The sequence below is a fragment of the Pristiophorus japonicus genome, chromosome 2, assembly GCF_044704955.1.
Source record: "Pristiophorus japonicus isolate sPriJap1 chromosome 2, sPriJap1.hap1, whole genome shotgun sequence".
Classification (NCBI taxonomy): Eukaryota; Metazoa; Chordata; class Chondrichthyes; family Pristiophoridae; genus Pristiophorus; species Pristiophorus japonicus.
Window position 1 is genome coordinate 67,487,297 of NC_091978.1, and position 20,883 is coordinate 67,508,179.

Sequence of the window (20,883 nt, forward strand, 5' to 3'; positions counted from 1 at the left end):
CTAAAGTTTCCACTCTACAATCTAGGCCTGACTACCAACAGGTGAAAACGTTACCTAAAAGGACTTTGAAACCTATTTCTAATGAAAGAAAATGGTTACTTATCTCACAAATCCAAAACGTGCCCTACCGCATCAGCGGACTCAACCCAACTGAAGATTGCGCAGTAAGAAGTCCTTTCCGATGTTCAGGGTACGGCAAGCAGAACCTACAGAATCCAACGAACCCCAAAACCGCGAACTACCGGCAACTGACCAGAATGGATTGGTAAGCATAGTCCCTGTCTGCCCTGGAGTCTAACCTAGCCAGTATTAGGTATTTGGGGGTGGGAGGTATAATTTTCACTGCAACCCTTTTGAATGTGTGATGTACTGTTCTTTATTAGTGTAATTATAAGTGTGACATTGTATTTTCTTATCCTTAATAAAATCAAAATTCTTTTGCACCAAACCAGTGGTCTTTTGCACTTTACCACATCCCCAAATAAATCCAGAGTCTAGAGCCCAAGGGAGTCGGAGCGATTCGAACTGCTCAAGTAGGTCAGATATAACCTGACCCCCGGGACCACCCCTTACACTACTCCCCTTCCTAAATCATATCCTGCTATTTTTGAGGCCTTTGTCTCTCCTGGATCGGTCCACAGCTTATTTTTGCTCCAATACAGTACGTCTTATGGGCTGCCAACTCTATACAATGCACTGCCTCTCTCCAAGTAGCCTCATTCGCTATTCCATACAATCTCCCAGTTGAGTCTTCCCACACTCACTCAAAATCCTGACCAACACTTTTATATCACCATCCTTGCCAAGAGCCAAGTCCCTCACCTTTCACATTATCATTCAGGGTGAGCACATTGATGTCCTGGTCCTGACTGAAACTTGACTCACATATAGAAAACATAGAAAATAGGTGCAGGAGTAGGCCATTCGGCCCTTCTAGCCTGCACCGGTTCAGAATGGTTCAGAATGGAACTTTGCTCACTCTTTCCCTCTTAGTAAAGCAGTTCCACCTGTCTATACTTTTCACTACGTCCCTTGCCTGAACTATTGTGGAGCTGGAGTGGCTTATCTCCATACTCCTCCAACATATTCTCCATATTTGAACATACAAACATATAAAAAAGATGGACAGACAAAGACCAGTTGGTCCATTATGTCTATCCTAGTCAGTCATGTTGCAACTAGGCAACTAGGTAACATCATCCCCAGGAACAGCCAGGTAATCTTTTGGGAGAGGTAAAAAAATAGTCTTTTCTTCAAAAACAGAGGCCAATTCTGGGAAATTATGCTCCAACTCCTGTCGGTAATCAAAAATGAGTTCCAGGACATAATAGTGACCACAAGGTACATCACCCAACATCTCATTTTCCATTTATACACAGCAATATCAGCCTCCTCCAGAAACTTGCCTAGCAAATTCACACCTACTGCACAAGCCAGCAACATATTCCAAAGGTCAGTGATCCACTGTAAACTGAAAATCCTCCTGACATCTAGCCTAGTTCTAACCTCACATAACTTGTATGGATGTCCCTTCATTGTCCCTAATTTACCTAATTCAAATAAACTGTCCACATGGACACAATCTAGTCCCTTCAACAGTTTAATTACTTCAATCAAAGTACCCTGAAGTCTGTGTTCTTCTTGAGTAAAAAGATTCATCTCTTTGAACATATCTTGATAGCCAAGAGTTTTTAAAATGAGGCATTATTTCAGTGGTACTCCTCGCAACGCTTTCTGGAGCATCTATATCTCCCACCCTATGAGGGACTAGAACTGGATACAATGTTACAGATGATCTTGTACAAGGACACTATGCTACTTTTTGTTTGAAATTGAACAATCCTAGCTATACATCCTAACACTCGATTTGCTTTCATTATAGCCTCTTGGGAATGCTTATTCACCTATAGAAACTCAACAACAACAAAAACTTACATTTATATTGGGCTAGGCTTTCCACTATGATCGTTTTTGGGCGATATTGCCAGCGTTAGTGCTTTTTTTATTTTTCAGGATCGTTGGAATATCGCCCATTTTAAAAGCCGCTAGTTTCGCCTTTTTAATTTGGGCCTGGACTGGGCGAGAGCTGCCCTGGCTCACTGTCTGAACACTTTGGGACATAAGCTCTGGCCACACGGAGGTCTCCGAGCACAGCCCAGGGACACGGTGCCCCCTCCCCTCATGGTCCTGTCATTGCCGAGCTCACCAGCTCAACAGCGGTCCTGATTCCGCCCCCCCGCACCTCAGGGACCTCTATCGATTGCAATAACCCGGCTCCCTCCCCTCAGGCGCCGAATGGCACGGCCCGTGGGTGGGGCCTTTCCTGGGGATTGTACGCGAGAGGGTTGGTGTCAAGCATTACTTCCTCAACACAATCTCATTAAATATTTTCTCTGAACGTAGATGTTATAACCATGCATCCATTGGATACAAACCGTATTAGCATGTAACGTTAACGGTAACGATGAATAGCATGTGGGGTGACTAATTGTGGATTACAATATCTGTTGTGTTTACGTAATAGTACCTAGGAAATTAGCTTATGTCATGCTCTTGTCACGTCTGCAGAGGAAGATATCTAAGAATCAGGCGAAGTGGAGGTGGACTGGAGGAGGGCCTGCTGGCCTTCACACTTTGACCGATCTCGAGGAGCATGCCGCAGCCTTAGTAGGCACATATAATCATTCTGCCTCCCGTGGTGGTGCAGATCCCGATGTTGCGCCACGTGAGTAATGTGTAAACAAGTGGTAATTTAAAGTAATTTAATGCCATTTGATTATAATATATAATAAATGATGTAATGTTATACATGCAGCTTCAGTACTCTTCTGTACTCTCATGATAATTATATGTAACATCTCTTGTTCACATTTATTGCAGTAGTGTTGCTCCTCGTACATATGCCTGCACAGCGCAAGCATTCTCATGTCACCCCTTCTCTTCTACTAACCTCAATTATGTTTTCCAGTTCTCCAGGCACAACGGGAGGCCCTTGGAGCATCACCCCAATTGCTACAGGTCGTGCTGACCATGGGGGAAGAACAAGATACGACCAAGGAGGAGGATGATGAGCCTGAAGGGTCGTTTGTAGTATCTGTGGTTACATCATCCTCAACGGATGAAGTAGCGAGGCCAAGCGGCTTGCAGCAGGACACTCCGAGTGCCCACGTCGACCCCGCGAAGGTTGGGTGAGCGAGATAAGCACGCGCAGCGACAGGCAGATGTGAACGAGAACATGGTATCTCTGTCGAGTGCGAGTGTCGACATTGGTTGAGAGCTTCTCCAAGAAATTGGTGGGTTGACTGGCAACATTGCCACACGCTAGAGTCCCAGAGGACATGGACCAGATGGTTGCGGCAATGCGGTGTTCAGCCGACTCCGTCGATGCCATGCGGCAGGCGATAGTTTTGGGATATGGCACTACACCCCAAGGTGCTATACCACCATCAACTTGGACAGATGTGAGTCAGGAGGAAGCAGTTGCTTCTGACTCAGAAGAAGATTGGACAAATCAAATTGGTCAGGGTAGCCTTGAGGAGGAGTTCATAGAGTGCATAAGGGAAGGGTTCCTTGAGCAGTATGTAATGGAACCAACCAGAGGGCAGGCTATCTTAGATCTGGTCCTGTGTAATGAGACAGGATTAATAAACAATCTCTTAATGATTGAATTTCAAATTCAGATGGAAGGTGAGAGAGTTGGATCTCTAACCAGTGTACTAAGATTAAATAAAGGACAGTATGAAGGTATGAGGGCAGAGTTGGGTAAAGTGGACTGAGAAAATAGATTAAATTGTAGGACAGTTGAAGAACAGTGTTGTGCATTTAAGGAGATATTTCACAACTCTCAAGAAAAATATATTCCAGTGAGGAGGAATGGGTGTAAGAGAAAAGATAGCCATCTGTGGCTAACTAAAGAAATAAAGGACGGTATCCAATTAAAAACAGGGGCATTCAAAGTGGCCAAAACTACTGGGAGGACAGAAGACTGGGAAACTTTTAAAAGCCAGCAAAGAACGACTAAAAAAATGATTAAGAAAGGGAAGATAGACTATGGGCCCAAGTTTCCACATGATTTGCGCCTGATTTTTAGGAGCAACTGGTGGAGAACGGACTATCTTAGAAATCGCAATTCTCCACATTTTTTTTTCTGCAGTTCTAGTCAGTTAGAACAGTTTCACTTTGGAACAGAATTTTTTCTTCAAAAGGGGGCGTGTCCGGCCACTGATGCCTGATTTCAAAGTTTCCACAGTGAAAACGTACTCCAAACTAACTTAGAATGGAGCAAGTGAAGATTTTTGTAGAACTGGAAAAACCTTGTCTATACATTAAAAAATCAGGCGCAGGTTACAAATTAGGCGTCCAGAACGAGGTGGGGGGGGGGGGAAGTCATTAAATTCTATAATAAATCCTTATTTATACTTCTACAAATAAATCCAACCTGAATAAAAATTTATAAGCAAAGAAAAGATTAAATAAACCATCTTCCTACCTGTGTGAAAGTGCTTCACCCAGGGAGAATTCTGCAGGAAGCCTCAAGTTGAGGCAGCCGTTCGTTCCCGCGGGGGGGGGGGGAGGGAGCCGCTCGTTCCCGCGGGGGGGGGGGGGGGGAAGCCGTTCGTTCCCGCGGGGGGGGAGGAGGAAGCCGCTCGTTCCCGTGGGGGGGAGGGGAGGAAGCCGTTCGTTCCCGCGGGGGGGGAGGAGGAAGCCGCTCGTTCCCGCGGGGGGGGGGAGGAGGAAGCCGCTCGTTCCCGCGGGGGGGGGGAGGAGGAAGCCGCTCGTTCCCGCGGGGGGGGGGAGGAGGAAGCCGTTCGTTCCCGCGGGGGGGGGGGGAGGAGGAAGCCGCTCGTTCCCGCGGAGGTGCTCCCTGATCAATTTGCTAAGTTCTTCAAAGGTTTTGTCCGCCGGCTTTTCAGGTGCTAGTAAGTCCTTCATGAGATCGTAAGTCTTTGGTCCGCAGCTGGTCAAGAGATGAGCCCTTCGCTTGTTGACAGCTACAATCCCCAGCCATTCTTTCGTAACGAAGCTTTGCTGAAGCCTCTCGACAAAATCGTACCGTTCCTCTGTGCTCCCGGTGGCCATTCTCGTGGGTCGTGAATTCCCGTTTCTCGTCGCCAAAGTAAAGTCCTTACTCTACAGTATGAAACCACACGAGGCACATTCTGGGGATAAGGTCACTCTGTGACCTGAACTCTTTATTCACAGGACTCCAAAGACAGTGATCCTGCGTGGGACCTCCCTTTTTATACCTGAGTGATCAGGTAAGGAGTGTCTCCCACAAGTTCACCCCTTGTGGTCAAGGTGTGCATCTAGATTCAGTGTATACAGTAATACAGTGGTTACATTGTGGTTACATACATGACATGGCCTGCAGGATTTCGGTAGTGGCAGCGGATGTGTTAGCCGACATTATCTCATATTCAATCCACTTGGTGTACGCGTCTACAACCACAAGGAACATTTTACCCAACAACGGGCCTCCATAGTCGACATGTACCCGAGACCACGGTTTGGAGGGCCAAGACCATAAACTTAGTGGCGCCTCCCTGGGTACATTGCTTAACTGCGAGCATGTATTACAACTGTGAACGCAGGAGTCTAAGTCCGCATCTATACCGGGCCACCACACGTGGGATCTGGCTATCGCTTTCATCATTACGATGCCTGGGTGGGTACTGTGGAGATCATTGATTTAGGTGTCTCTGCCCTTCTTGGGGACCATTATCGATTGCTCCACAGAAGGCACTCTGCCTGTATAGACATTTCATCTTTGCGCCGCTGGAATGGCTTTATCTCTTCCTGCATTTCCATTGGGACACTGGACAAGCTCTTGTGAAGCACACAGCTTTTGACTAGAGATAATAAGGGATTCTGGCTTGTCCAGGTTTTGATCTGCCGGGCAGTGACGGGTGATTGCTCACTCTCAAATGCTTCCATAACCATAGCTAGATCTGCAGGCTGCGCCATTTCCACCCCCGTGGTGGGCAATGGCAGCCTACTGAGAGCATTGGCGCAGTTTTCTGTGCCTGGCCTGTGGCGGATGGCATAGTTGTATGCGGACAACGTAAGCGCCCATCTCTGGATGCGGGCCGCTGCGTTGGTATTTATCCCTTTCCTCTCGGAAAACAGGGATATAAGTGGCTTGTGGTCAGCTTCCAATTTGAATTTTAGCCCAAACAGGTATTGATGAATTTTCTTTACCCCATAAACACACGCTAACACTTCTTTCTCAATCATGCTGTAGGCTCTCTCAGCCTTAGACAGATTCCTGGATGCATAAGCAACTGGTTGCAGTTTCCTGAAATCATTAGCTTGTTGCAATACACACCCGACGCCATATGACGACGCATCACATGCGAGTACCAAATGCTTACATGGATCATACAATTGTTTGAGCATAACAATTTTCTCGCTTTTACAAAGGCATTTTCTTGGCTTTTGCCCCAAACCCATTCGTCCCCTTTTCGTAGTAAGACATGCAGTGGTTCTAAAATGTGCTGAGACCTGACAAGACGTTACCAAAGTAATTCAAGAGTCCCAGAGACGACCGCAGCTCCGTCACATTCTGTGGTCTCGGTGCATTGTCGATTGCCTCCGTCTTCGCACTGGTGGGCCTGATCCCGTCCACCGCAATCCTCCTTCCCAGGAACTCCACTTCAGGCGCCAGGAAAATGCACTTCGAGCATTTTAACCTGAGGCCCACGCGGTTGAGTCGACGAAGAACCTCCTCCAGGTTCTGCAGATGCTTGACTGTGTTCTGACCTGTGACCAAGATGTCGTCCTGGGAGACCACAGTGTGCGGGACCGACTTCAGTAAGCTCTCCCTGTTTCTCTGGAATATCGCCGCCGCCGATCGGATTCCAAACGGGCATCTGTTATAAACAAAAAGACCTTTGTGCGTGTTGATGCAGGTGAAGGCCTTCGATGATTCCTCCAGTTCCTACGTCATGAAGGCTGAAGTCAGATCCAGCTTCGTGAATGTCTTTCCACCTGCCAGCGTTGTAAAGAGGTTGTCGGCCTTTGGTAGTGGGTATTGGTCCTGCAGGGAAAAATGATTGATAGTTCATTTGTAATTGCCACAGATTCTGACGGTGCCATCTCCCTTCTGGACTGGGACGATAGGACTGGCCCACTCTTTGAACTCGATCAGGGAAATGATGCCCTCTCTTTGCAGCCGGTCTCGCTCAATCTCTACCCTTTCTCTCATCATGTACGGTACTGCTCTCGCCTTGTGATGGATGGGTCGCACCCCTGGAATTGTGGATCTGCACTTTTGCTCCTTGGAATTTCCTGATGTCATCAGCAGGCGATAGCGCTCGGACGTTGTCCCAGTTCCAGCGTATCTTTCACAGCCAGCTCCTGCCGAGCAGCGTGGGACCATCGCCCGGTACCACCCAGAGTGGTAGCTTGTGCACCGCTCCATCATTGGAGACCTTTACGGTAGCACTGCCGATTACAGGTATCAGTTCTTTCATGTAAGTTCTTAGTTTCGTGCGAACTGGAATTAAGACAGGATTTGAGGCCTTGTTGCACCACAACCTTTCGAAAGTCTTTTTGTCCATGATAGACTGGCTCGCGCCAGTGTCCAGCTCCATTGACACCGGGAGTCCATTTAGTTCAACATTCAGCATTATCGGGGGACAATTCGTGGTGAATGTATGCACCCCATGTACCTCTGGCTCCTCAATCTGAGGCTCTGGTTCATCGTGATCCTCCGTGGATCTGTCCTCCTCTGCAACATGGTGGTATGCAGGCTTAACAGGCTTTGCAGCTCGCCTGCACACTCGTTGGTTGTATCCCATTGTTCCACAGCCCTTGCAAATGTACTCTTTGAATCGGCATGAATAGAAACGACGATCACCCCCGCAGTATCAACAAGGTGTTAATGGCCTTGCATTCATCATCCTTGATGGTGGACTCTGAGACATCTGTGGACGTGTAGCTGCAGGTATGTGTGACCTGCCCTGTACATTACGATTCGAAAACAACATCACTTTGTTCACAGTACTTGTAGCAGCACTTGTGTGCTGAGAGATTTGCTTCATATTGTCACTGGTGGCAATGAACGCCTGGGCTATCGCTATCGCCATCGCCTTACTCAAGATTGGGGTCTCTACAGACAAAAGTTTGCGAAATATGGTTTCGTGGCCAATGCCAAGGACGAAAAAGTCTCTGAGTATGTGCTCCAAATACCCTTCAAATTCGCAATGTCCTGCAAGGCATCTTAGCTCGGCGACATAACTTGCCACTTCCTGGCCTTCAGATCTTTTGTGGGTGTAGAACCGGTACCTCGCCATCAGAACGCTTTCCTTTGGGTTCACATGCTCTCGGACCAGTGTGCACAAATCGTCGTATGATTTCTCCGTGGGTTTCGCTGGAGTGAGCAGATTCTTCATGCGGCCATACGTTGGTGCCCCACAGATGGTGAGGAAGATCGCCCTTCGTTTGGCAGCGCTCTCTTCCCCATCTAGCTCCTTGGCCACGAAGTATTGGTCGAGTTGCTCCACAAAGGTTTCCCAATCATCTCCCTCCAAGAATTTCTCCAGGATGCCCACTATACTCTGCATCTTTGGGTTTACTATCTGTATCTCGTCGCCAGTTGTTGTGTATGGAGAGAGTCAGACTGAACACTGTGAGCTCAAAGTAAACTGTGACAGTCTTTTATTGCAGGTCTCCAGAGTGCCTCTCCAACTTGTGAAACCTCCTTAAATACCTGTGCTCCCAAGGGATTATGGGATCCCTTGGGACTCCAGGGGATGAGCCCTCTGGTGGCTGCACAGAGAAAATACAAGTTTACATAGAAAACACAGATCAGCCATGATCTTGTTGAATGGCGGAGCAGGCTCGAGTATGGCCTACTCCTGTTCCTATTTCTTATGTTCTTATTGTTCTTATTAAACTTCCTCCATACCGCCGTATTAAGGTCAGGTGAGTGCAGCTTTCCTTGAGCGTCTTTTTGGGCAAGCGATCATTTGAGCGCAATATGGGCGAAATGCCGAAAGTAGCGATCGGCGATAATCTGGCCGATATTTAGGCACTAGTTTCCATTATAAACAGTATTCTGGGCCTTGCACAAGTGATGAGGCTCAGAATTTTTTTTTTTAAATAGGCCGGGCAATTCAGCTCAGTCCTGTATGCCGAAAGTTGCTCAGGCAATAAATGGCCGATAATTGGGCATTAGTTTCCATTTATCTTCAAATATGGCCGATAAACTGAATCTCGGTACTTATATGTGCGCTAAATGGGCAATTATGTGCCGAAAGTCTAGCCCATAATAGTGTCTTTAACATATGAAACTGCCCCAAGGTGCTTCACAGAAGCATAATCAGACAAATATTGACACCTAGATAAAAAAAAGATATTATAAGGGATGACCAAAGAGCAGCTTAAAGAAGTAGAGAGAGGTGACGAGACGTAGAGGTTTAGGGAGAGAATTCTGGAGCTTAGGCACAAGTGCTAATGGTGGGGCAAGTGTAAGAGGCTAGAGTTGGAGAAACAGAGTTGTTGGAAGGTTACCGAGCTGGAGGAGGTTGCAGAAATAGGGAGGGACAAGGCCACAAAGGGATTTAAATATGAATATGGAGGCATTGGTTGATTGGGAGCCAATGCAGGTCAGCGAACACATAGTATTGTATTGGGCAGTCCCTCGTATCAAGGATGATCCACACCAAAAAAGGATGAATTCACAGGTGTTTCAATGTGGGACCTGATTATCCAGGTCCCGAACGACATATTGAAAGGTGGAACATGCCTGTGCGTGGATTCTTTTAACGTGGGGTGGCCATTGCACACCAGCCACCACAAGGGCTTGACAGAGCTAGATCTTGATCTAGTGGCAAGGGTTAACCACGACGACTGGAGACCTGCTCTGCTGCATGGTCCGAGTGAGCCCACATATTCCTACTGTCCATAGATCGCAGTGTGGGCCGGCCCATGCTGCCCCTGGGCCCTCGCCTCTTCATATTTAAATCCCTTTGTGGCCTTGTCCCTCCCTATCTCTGCAACCTCCTCCAGCTCTGTCACCTTTCAACAACTCTGTTTCTCCAACTCTAGCCTCTTACACTTGCCCCACCATTAGCACTTGTACCTAAGCTCCAGAATTCTCTCCCTAAATCTCTACGCCACAACAACTCTTTCTACCCTCACCTCTCCTGGACCCAAATCACGTCGCTCCTGGCCCCCGATCTCTCTCCGCTCCTCTGCCCCGATCATTCACCACACCTCTGCTGTACATGGGCCCTGCCAATGTTCCTGCCCATGCTCCAAGAGACGATCTGGGTTTTGGTGACGTCACCCAGTCGCCTTTCTCGAAGCCATCGCCCTCCTGGAACGGCTCGTGCTCTATATTGAAGTGGCATGCTCCTTTTATACCCTTGACCTGCCAATGGTGTTTCTTCGCAGGTCGGGGTGCCGCACTGGTTCAAAGGCTGCCGCTCCTCCTTATATCCCCGACCTGCAGGTTAGGATACACACAGCAGAGTTTTGTATGAATTCAAGTTTATGCAGGGAGGAATATAAAGAAGAGATCAGAGATGGCCTGTGAATGAAGAGATGGGAACAGAAAGGTCACATGAGAAGGCAAGGTCAAAGGGATGGCTGTGAATATGAGCAGGAGAGTATATACAGAGGGATAAGTTAAAGAAGGACAGGAAACCAGTGAATTCAGAGGGGAATGAGAAGGGTGAGTTTAGATGGAGGTTCAAATTCACAAAAGATGAGGGGTCGCTCAATGCAAAGGATGAGGGAGCTCTGTGCAAAGACTGAGGGAGGAAAGGAGTGAGAATATCTCATTGAGAAAGGATGGGTGGGGCTTGTGTGGACAGTAGAGAATGAGGATTTTACAGAAGAGGTGAGAAGGTAGAACAAGGTGAAGTGCTTCATGAAGTTGAAGGTGTCGGACAAGTATGTGGAGGAACCGACTAGAGAGCTGGCCATCCTAGACTGGGTGATGTGTAATGAGAAGGGACTAATTTAGCAATCTCGTTGTGTGAGGCCGCTTGGGGAAGAGTGACCATAATATGGTAGAATTCTTTATTAAGATTGAGAGTGACACCATTAATTCAGAAACTAGGGTCCTAAACTTAAGGAAAGCTAACTTCGATGGCATGAGGCTTGAATTGGCTAGAATAGACTGGCAAATGATACTTAAAGGGTTGAGGGTGGATAGGCAATGGCAAACATTTAAAGATCACATGGATGAATTTCAACAATTGTACATCCCTGTCTGGAGTAAAAATAAAACGGGGAAGGTGGCTCAACCGTTGCTTAAAAGGGAAATTAAGGATAGTGTTAGATCCAAGGAAGAGGCATATAAATTGGCAAGAAAAAGTAGCAAACCGGAGGACTGGGAGAAATTTAGAATTTAGCAGAGGAGGACAAAGGGTTTAATTAGGAGGGGGGAAATAGAGTATGAGAGGAAGCTTGCCGGGAACATAAAAACTGACTGCAGAAGCCTCTATAGATATGTGAAGAGAAAAAGATTGGTGAAAACAAACGTAGGTCCCTTGCAGTCGGACTCAGGTGAATTAATAATGGGGAACAAAGAAATGGCAGACCAATTGAACAAATACTTTGGTTCTGTCTTCACGAAGGAAGACACAAATGACCTTCCGGATGTACTAGGGGACCAAGGGTCTAGTGAGAAGGAGGATCTGAAGGATATCCTTATTAGCGGGGAAATTGTGTTGGCGAAATTATTGGGATTGAAGGCCGATAAATCCCCAGGGCCTGATTGTTTGCATCCCAGAGTACTTAAGGAGGTGGCCCTAGAAATAGTAGATGCATTGGTAATCATTTTCCAACAGTCTATCGACGCTGGATCCGTTCCTATGGACTGGAGGGTAGCTAATGTAACACCACTTTTTAAAAAAGGAGGGGGAGAGAAAATGGGTAATTATAGACCGGTTAGCCTGACATCAGTAGTGGGGAAAATGTTGGAATCTATTATTAATTATGAAATAGTAGCGCATTTGAAAAGCGGTGACAGGATCGGTCCAAGACAGCATGGATTTATGAAAGGGAAATCATGCTTGACCAATCTTCTGGAATTTTTTGAGGATGTAACTAGTAGAGTGGACAAGGGAGAACCAGTGGATGTGGTGTATTTGGACTTTCAAAAGGCCTTTGACAAGGTACCACATAAGAGATTGGTGTACAAGATCAAGGCACATGGTATTGGGGGTAATGTACTGGCGTGGATAGAGAATTGATTGGCAGGCAGGAAGCAGAGAGTCAGGATAAATGGTTCCTTTTCGGAATGGGAGGCAGTAACTAGTGGAGTACCGCAGGGCTCAGTGCTGGGACCCCAGCTCTTCACAATATACATTAATAATTTGGATGAAGGAATTGAGGGTAATATCTCCAAGTTTGCAGATGACACTAAACTGGGTGGCGGTGTGAGCTGTGAGGGGGATGCTAAGAGGCTGCAGGGTGATTTGGACAGGTTAGGAGAGTGGGCAAATGCATGGCAGATGCAGTACAATGTGGATAAATGTGAGGTTATCCACTTTGGTGGCAAAAACACGAAGGCAGAATATTAGCTGAATGTGGCAGATTAGGAAAAGGGGAGGTGCAACGAGACCTGGGTGTCATGGTACATCAGTCATTGAAAGTTGGCATGCAGGTACAGCAGGCGGTGAAGACGGCAAATGGCATGTTGTCCTTCATAGCTAGGGGATTTGAGTATAGGAGCAGGGAGGTATTACTGCAATTGTACAGAGCCTTGGTGAGGCCTCAACTGGAATATTGTGTTCAGTTTTGGTCTCCTAATCTGAGGAAGGACGTTCTTGCTATTGAGGGAGTGCAGCGAAGGTTCAGCAGACTGATTCCCGGGATTGCTGGACTGACATATGAGGAGAGACTGGATCAACTGGGCCTTTATACAGTGGAGTTTAGAAGGATGAGAGGTGATCTCATGGAAACGTATAAGATTCTGACGAGATGGGACAGGTTAGATGCGGGTAGAATGTTCCCGATGTTGGGGAAGTCCAGAACCAGGGGACACAGTCTTAGGTAGGTCATTTAGGACTGAGATGAGGAGAAACTTCTTCACTCAGAGAGTTGTTAACCAGTGGAATTCCCTGCCGCAGAGAATCGTTGATGCCAGTTCATTGGATATATTCAAGAGGGCGTTAGATGTGGCCCTTACGGCTAAAGGGATCAAGTGGTATGAAAAGAAAGCGGGAAAGGGGTACTGAGGTGAATGATCAGCCATGATCATATTGAATGGTGGTGCAGGCTCGAAGGGCCGAATGGCCTACTCCTGCACCTATTTTCTATGTTTCTAAGTCGGAGGAGAGACCAAGGTGAGATTTGGTGATAAGGTCCACACAGCTACCACAGCAGTTTGCATTATAGCAGGTAGTTCTCTTTCCCATTCAACACAATTCAGAACCCAGCATAACACCTACATTTTTGGCATTAGCCCTACCAATATGCAAAACACTACATATATCTACAACTATTTAGATGCGGGCCAATTCCCCCATCGCTTCTACCATGAATGACAGCCTTCTGTCTACGAGAATGCAACCAATTCCCTATTCCAGGATGCACCCTCCCATCCCGCATGACTCTATGTTGTATCGTAACTGATTGTGTGTCACCTTGTCGAAAGGTTTTTGAAAATCTAAATATACAATGTCAATTAACATAGTAACCTCTATGAAGGATCTCAATCAGGTTACTAACATTTAACTCTCGACCATACTTACCACCTCGCTGTTGAAACTCCCATTGTGTATCATCACCTCAGCATATAACAAAATCTTCTGTCTTCTGTTCCCACTCTGTCTTTGTACTGAGTAACTACTTATCCAGCAAATTTAACTTTCCCCATTTCCTTCGATTTTTCCACACTCCTTTTTCCTCATGTGGCCTTCCCTTCAATTTCGCTATCAAATTATCACCTTGAACAACTTTATTAGTAACAAGTTCATTTACAGGCAGTTCATTCCTGTTATATATTCCTGCTCTTAACCCCTTTCGTCCTCTTGTTCCACCCCTGAAAGAAACTATTCTCTAAATTCCTCACGTGTGTCCCTCCCTTTTGTCTTGCTCTTACACCAACATTGGCATTGCTGTCATTCTGCTCCACATTTCCTTCCCTTCAATTTTCATACTATCAGCTACACCAGATCTGAAGGGCGCTCTCATCCCACTGCTCTCTGTTGTCCAACAGCCACTGCAATGGACTCAAAACTTTGGTGCAGACGAGAGGACATGTGGCGTTCAATCAGCCCATCACTTCAAATGAGAACACTCGTTCTCTGCAGTATACTCTAGTTCCCTAGAGACCACAAACAATCCCGAACACCTCTTCTCAAATATATAAATTCTCCTTTGCCCTTCTTTCCCTACCTTTGCCATTTAGATATTAATCAATCTGCTGTGCACTTTGTAGCTGCACCTGTTCAGCTAAATATGACAGGTTACTTGACGTGTTTTGGGTGAAAACTGAAGTGATGCTGGTAGTGGAACTAACTATTCATTTATGGTACACAGAACATCTTTTTATTGAGATTGATGTTTTTTAAATTATTGTGATGATTCACCAGTTCCGTTCTTCCATTTTCCTTCAGTATTTTAAATTATAATACCCGGGGACATGTGTGGTCCTGAAAGTCATTGCATACACCCTCTAATTTAATGTACATTATGAGACATACTGTTGAATTTTATGATTTTTAACCAGTTTCCATGGAAAGGACTTGGGTATGATTTATATTGGATTGCTGTATTTAAGTTAATGTGAATTCTAATTTCAGCTAATGTCAATATGGAACTCACTAGCAAGAGGAGTAATTGAGACAAGTAGCATAGGTGCATTTAGGGAAAGCTACATAAACACCTGAGGGAGAAAGGAATAGAAGGTGATGATAGGGTTAGACAAAGAGGGATTAGAGAAGCATAAACACCGGCATGGACCAGTTGAGCCAAATGGGCCGTTTCTGTGCTATACATTATATGGTAATTCTGTGACTTCACAATAATTTAAAGCCCACCTTACAGCCACATGCTGGAGCTGCTGCAACAAGGAAGGGATTGGTATGTGAATAAGTACACCCACAAGGTAATGAACAGTCATTAAAACTGTTATCCATAATTTGTTATCTTGTTTCAGACATTTCCAGGCAGCATTCATACTTGAGGTTTGGAGGAACTGAAGTCATGGATAAACAGCATGAGGTTGTCTAACCAGACCTCCAACCCGGGGGGGGGGGGGATAATCAATTTAGTTCACTGCTTTACTGACCAACACCTAGATGAGAGGAGTAGAAGGTCAACCGCCCCCAAATTTGATGGCCCAAAGAGGAGCCAGTTATCTGCTGTCGTTTTCCATTGCCTCTAAGTACTAACTCTTGTCAATCTTCCCTCTTTCTAGGTCCATCGTAAGTCCTGGTATCAGCTGCAGGAGATGAGGAGGGCAGGACATGTAAAAACACGCTGTCACTCACACTGACGCTTGCAGGCATCATCTCAGAAATCGGCACTCTGTGTACTTTAGAGCATCATTATAGGGGTGTGCACTGGGAGATTCACCTCACACAGGTGAGCAGGAGCGAGGGTGAAAAGATGGCATAGGACACAGTTCTCCGGTGGGAGAGCTTGCATCCCAGCCCTTCCAGAGAGGGAGTAGATAATGACTTCCAGGGCTTGGCCTTTAAAATAAGACTGATTGATTTGCACAAGAAATTGTTTGGTGCATTGGATCTTGGCAAACAGCCTGGAGAAGTCCTCATCCAACTTGTGTGGGGTCATTGCGCATGGCATCTAGGAGCGTGTGGTCGGCTGAAGAATACTGCAGCAGGGCCCTCAGTAATGGAGCTTGTATTCACAGTTCTGGCAGATTTAATGGAAGCTCAGACTGCTGCCACTCAGACTCTGGGCTCCACCATTGCCACAGGCTTCTACAGCTTGCGTGAAAGCAAGGATAGGGACTTCAGTGTTGTCGCAGCCCTACTGTACTCTGCTCTTCCACAGATCGGTGCAAGTGCTGAGGCACAGCCCTATGCAAGTGGCAGTGCCGCATGGGAATGGCTCTTGCTGTCTTCTCACAAGATGACAGTGTTAAGTATGGAAGAACGCCACAAGACTGAGTACTCTGAGCTAAAATTGATGTGACCTTAGTCTCTTTAATACAACTCCAGAGTGCCTCAGCAGCATGACAGACAACCTTTTATACTCCCTTACACAAGGTGTGCAGGTGACCCTTGGGCCTCCAAAAGTTGTGCCTTCTGGTGGCAAGTCTTACACAGTGACAATATTTACATACATAACATCACTCCCCCCCAAAGTCTTTGCTACAAATTATTTACAAGTTGAGACAATCCAGGGCCCTACACTCCCTGGTTGATCGTCTGAGTTCAAACTCTGGCATGGGTGAGTTGGTCGAACTATTGCTGCAATGCGGCACGGCTGGTCTGACAGGACTGTTGGGAATGGTGGGTTCATCTCTTGATTGACAGCAAGGTCGATTGCTGGTTGGGTGTGTGTTGGTGGGTCGATGATGCTGATGTCCTCTTCAAGTTGTTCCTGGTTGTCGGTGAACCGCAGTTTGGTCTGATCCAAATGCTTTCTGCACGTTTGTCCATTCACGGCCACCACACGTTAAAAAAATCCACGCACAGGCAACTTCCACCCTTCATGATGTAGTTCAGGATCCGGAATATTAGGTCCTTCATTGAAACACCTGTGAACTCATCCCTTTTTGGCGTAGAATCAGGTCATCCTCATTTCGAGGGACTGCCTATGATGATTCAATAGTTTGACCATAAACACTCTATTCCCCTCCTTAGCCAAGACAGTGCCAGCAACCCATTTAGGACCATGACCACAATTAAGGACAAACACAGGGTGGTTACATCAATGTCACGCGATACAGCCGCGCGATCATGGTACATGTTTTGCCAGTGACGCCGGGTTTCCACATGATCATTTAGATCGGGTTGGACTAGGGAGAGCCTGGTTTTGAGTACTCTCTTCATTAACAATTCTGCAGGGGGAACCCCAGTGAGCAGGTGGGGTCACATCCAGTAGCTGAGCAGAACCCGAGATAAACGGGTCTGCAAGGAGCCTTCCGTCACGCGTTTCAAGTTCTGCTTGATAGTTTGGACTGCCCGTTCCGCTTGACCGTTGGATGCGGGCTTAAACGGGGCAGACCTGACATGCTTGATGCCATTGCGGGTCATAAACTCGTTGAATTCCAAGCTGGTGAAACATGATCCATTGTCACTGACAAGGACGTCGGGCAAGCCATGGGTGATGAACATAGCCTGGAGGCTTTCAATGGTGGCAGTGGATGTGCTGGATGACATGATTATGCATTCAATCCATTTAGACTAAGCGTCCACTACAACTAAAAACATCTTTCCGAGAAAGAGGCCTGCAAAATCTACGTGGATCCTGGACCGAGGTTTGAAGGGCCATGACCACAGACTTAATGGAGCCTCCCTTGGTGCATTGCTCAATTGTGAGCACTTGTTGCACTGGCGTATGCATGACTCTAAGTCCGAGTCAATGCCGGACCACCAAACATGCGACCTGGCTATAGCCTTCATCATGACTATGCCTGGGTGGGTATTGTGTAGGTCACTTATAAATGTTTCCCTGCCTTTTTTTGGCAAAACCACGCGATTACCCTATAAGAGACAATCCGATGGATAGACAGTTCATCTTTGCGTCGGTGAAATGGCTTAATTTCATCTTGCATTTACCCGGGAATGGCAGACCAGCTCCCATTGAGGACGCAACATTTTACAAGTGCTAGCACAGGATCCTGGCTGGTCCTGGCCCTGATCTGACAAGCAGTGATGGGTGACCCCTCACTCTCAAAAGCATCCGTGACCAGAAGTAAGTCTGTGAACTATGCCATTTCCACCCCGGTAGTGGGCAATGACTGAGGGCATCAGCACAGTTCTCCGTGCCTGGTCTGTGGCGGATAACATCGTCATAGGTGGCCAATGTTAGTGTCCATTTTTGGATGCGGGACGAAGCATTGGTGTTTAGACCTTTGCTTTCTGAAAACAGTGAAATGAGCAGTATGTGGTCAATTTCAAGCTCAAACCGAAGTCCAAATAGGTATTGGTGTATTTTCTTAACCCCATATACACATGCTAACGCCTCTTTCTTGACCATACTTTAGGCTCTTTCAGCCTTAGACATACTTCTAGACGCATATGCAACTGCTTGAAGTTTGCCCGATTCATTGGTTTGCTGTGACACACAGCCGTACAAAGATGCATCACAAGCTAGCATTCATCGTTTACATACAGTACAAGTAACTTATTCGAACAAAGTAGGTTTCTGGCCTTCTCAAAGGCTGTCTCTTGAGATTGACCCCAAACCCAGTCGTCGCTCTTAGGTAGCAACATGTGCAACGGTTCCAGCAAAGTGCTTAACCCGGGTAGAAAGTTACCAAAATAGTTGAGGAGTCCCAGGAATGAACACAGCTCTGTCACATTCTGTGGTCTGGATGCATTCTTGATGGCCTCTGTCTTTGAGTCTGATGCCGTCTGCTGCAATCTTTCTCCCCAAAAATTTGACTTCTGGCACCAGGAAAACACACTTGGAGTGTTTCAGCCTGAGTCCCACTCTGTCTAGTCGACTTAGAACCTCTTCCAGGTTGTGCAGGTGTTCGGTGGTGTCATGACCGATGATCAGGATGTCGTTTTGAAACACAACAGTGAGCGGAACCGATTTCAGCAGACTCTCCATGTTCCTCTTGAAGATGGCAGCAGCCGAGTGAATCCCAAAAGGGTACCTGTGGGATATAAACAGTCCTTTGTGCGTGTTGATGCACGTCAATCTTTTCAAAGATTCAGGCAACTCCTGTGTCATGTAGGCGGAGGTTAAGACCAACTTGGTGAATGACTTCCCCACCCCCCGCTAACAGGTCATCCACCTTGGGTTGCGGTATTGGTCTTGTAACGAGACTCGGTTGATCGTTACCTTGTAGTCTCCGCAGATTCTGATCGTTTTTCAACACAGGAACAATCGGACTGGCCCACTCGCTGAACTCGACTGGCGATATGATTCCCTCTCGTTGAAGTCTGTCCAGTTCAATCTCAACTTTCTACCTCATCATATATGAAACCGCTCTGGCCTTGTGATGAATGGCCCTTGCATCGGGGACGAGATGGATCTGCACCTTGGCACCTGTGAAGTTGCCGATGCCTGGTTCAAATAGCGATGGAAACTCGCTCAGCACTTGGGCGCACGAGGCATCATCCACTGAAGATAGTGTTTTGATGTCGTCCCAATTCCATCGAAGCTTTCCCAGCCAGCTTCTGCTGAATAATGTTGGGCCATTGCCTGGTACAATCCACAGTGATAAATCATGCGCAGCTCCATCGTACGATCCTTAACTGCCACACTGCCAATGACTGGTATGAGCTCTTTGGTGTAGGTGTGCGGCTTTTGTCTAAATCGGGCTCAGTTTGGGCCTTTGTGCCTTGTTGCCCCACAGTTTCTCAAAAGCCTTCTGGCTCATAATTGACTGACTCGCCCCCGTGTCCAACTCGATTGATACCGGAAAACCATTCAATTTGACTTTCAGCATGATAGGAGGGCGCTTGGTGGTGAAGGTGTGTACCCCATACACTTCTTCCTCGGGTTGAGTTGCCTCTCTTGTTTGTTCTGTGTGATCCGCTCCGGATCGATCATCCTCTGCCCACTCTGCCACGTGGTGAGTCGCAGCACTCTTGCACATTCGCTGGAGGTGCCCCATTGTTTCACAGCCTTTGCACACGTAGTGCTTGAATCGACATTGATGGGCTCGATGATTACCACCGCAGCGCCAAAATGGTGCTCATAGATTTGCATTCACGCCCGATGGCGGACTCTGAGTCATCCTTGGTCTTGCAGCTGCAGACGTGTAGGCCCTGCCATATGCAGTTCTGCCTTCGAGCGATGTTATTTTGTGCACAGTACTTGCCGGTGAACTTCGATGCTGGGAATATATCTGTCTGGTATTATCGCTCGTGGATATGAATGCCTGGGCTATCGTGATGGCCTTGCTCAGGTCTAGGGATTCGGCGGACAGCAGCTTGCGAAGAATGACCTCGTGGCCAATGCCAAGCACAAAAAAGTCCCACAGCATTTCCCCCAAAAATCCAGCAAATTCGCAAGTTTCCGCAAGGCATCTCAGGTCGGCAACATAACTCGCCATGTCCTGGCCCTCGGGATTTGTAGGATTTTGCGGAGACATCGTTGGTGATATTTCTACAGCAACTTGAGGTGTCTGCTGTACATGGTCCATGTGTCTGAGCCATACAGGAGGGCAGGTATTACAGCAGCCCTGTAGACCATGAGCTTGGTGGCAGTTTTGAGGGCCTGGTCTTCAAACACTCTTCTCCTCAGGCGGCCGAAGGCTGCACTGGCGCACTGAAGGATCTCGTCATCGATGCCTGTTCTTGTTGATAGGTCTGTGGCAAATGACATAATCATAGACAGATAATATTAGTGCCCACTTTTGGATACGGGATGCAGCGTTGGTATTGATACATTTGCTCTCGGAAAACAACGAAATAAGCGACTGGTGATCAGTCTCTAATTCAAACCTCAGACCGAGCAGGTATTGATGCTTCTTTTTAACACTGTACACACACGCTAAAGCTTCTTTTTCTACCATACTATAGGCTCTTTCTGCTTTAGACAAACTTTTGGGTGCATACACAACAGGTTGAAGTTTCCCCGACTCATTGGCTTGTTATAACATGCAACCAATTCCATATGACGATGCGTCACAGGCTAAAACTAAACATTTACATGGGTCATAATGTACCAGCAGGTTGTTCGAGAAAAGCAGATTGGTGGCTTTCTCGAAAGCTCTGTCTTGCAATGCGCCCCACACCCAGTTGTTGCCTTTTCTCAGTAGCATATGCAGTA